The sequence below is a fragment of the Myotis myotis genome, unplaced genomic scaffold, assembly GCF_014108235.1.
Source record: "Myotis myotis isolate mMyoMyo1 unplaced genomic scaffold, mMyoMyo1.p scaffold_m19_p_2, whole genome shotgun sequence".
In the NCBI taxonomy this organism is placed as follows: domain Eukaryota; kingdom Metazoa; phylum Chordata; class Mammalia; order Chiroptera; family Vespertilionidae; genus Myotis; species Myotis myotis.
In genome coordinates, this window is record NW_023416324.1 from 213,156,688 (window position 1) to 213,157,705 (window position 1,018).

The window sequence follows — 1,018 nt, forward strand, 5'->3', positions numbered from 1 at the left end:
CCTTACTTGGGTTGCAGTGGAGGAGGCAGGCACATGTCTGATTCCTCTTTAGATTTCTGAGGTTCCAGAGACTGGCTGGCTAGCTGCTTACAGAGCATCCTAAAAAGAGATGGCAGTCGTGTTGGGATTGGCTTCCTCCCAAGTTCAAGTTCAAGAGAGAAAGAATGTGCATGTGCAGGAATCTCATGGACTTGGATTGGGGCCAGCACTGCTGGCACGGAGCCAGCATGTAATGAGGAATCTGACTCCCTGTTGGTGTCTGACTGCCGACTGCTCTCAGCCTCACCCCCTTTCCCTTGTGCCCCACACCTACACAAGCTGCTGAAAATGCCTGGGGGCTCCCTCCACTGGGGCTGGAGGGAGGGTCAACTCATGCACGCCCATGACCTGCACATTAAAAGCCCAGGCCTGTGCTCACTTCGGCAGCACATATACCAAAAATGGAACGATATAGAGAAGATTAGCATGGCCCCTGCGCAAGAATGACACGCAAATTCGTGAAGCGTTCCATATTTAAAAAAAAAAAAAAAAAAAAAAAAAGGCCCAGGCCTGTCTCCTTCTCTTTCAAGACACGTGGGACCTGCTCAGGAGGCCTCCCTGCTCTCCCCAGAGACCTCAGTGATGAGACCTTCCTGGAGCCCACTCCAGTTTCTCTGAGTAAAGCATGGTGCCACGCCCTGGGTGCTGTGCTCTAGACGCAGGGTGGGGGCTCCAGCCAGGAACAGGGAGAATTGCTCCAAATTCCCTCTCCTCCTAAGAATCAATATCTATCCCTAGAATGAGCATGTCACCGATGATGTGCAGTGATTTGTGGTTTACAAAGCACTTTCCCATAGCTATCTTCAGTTTTTATAGCAGAATCAATACGTACAATGCAACACATACATTCACATAACATTGTAGATTGATTTGTGGTCTAAAAAACACTTTCCAGATGCTATTAGCGTTTATGACAGCCACATCAGCACAGTAGAATCACTTCAACATGCTAATAAGTAGAACCTCTCATCTTTCTTGT

The 1,018-nt window shown here is 48.5% G+C and overlaps 1 non-coding gene across 1 annotated transcript; it reads left to right on the forward strand.

Moving 5' to 3' along the window:
- The first annotated feature begins 410 nt into the window (after positions 1 to 410).
- Positions 411 to 517, forward strand: LOC118677811. Its single transcript, XR_004974537.1, has one exon. It is a non-coding gene; the product is annotated as a U6 spliceosomal RNA (small nuclear RNA).
- The last annotated feature ends 501 nt before the right edge of the window (positions 518 to 1,018 follow it).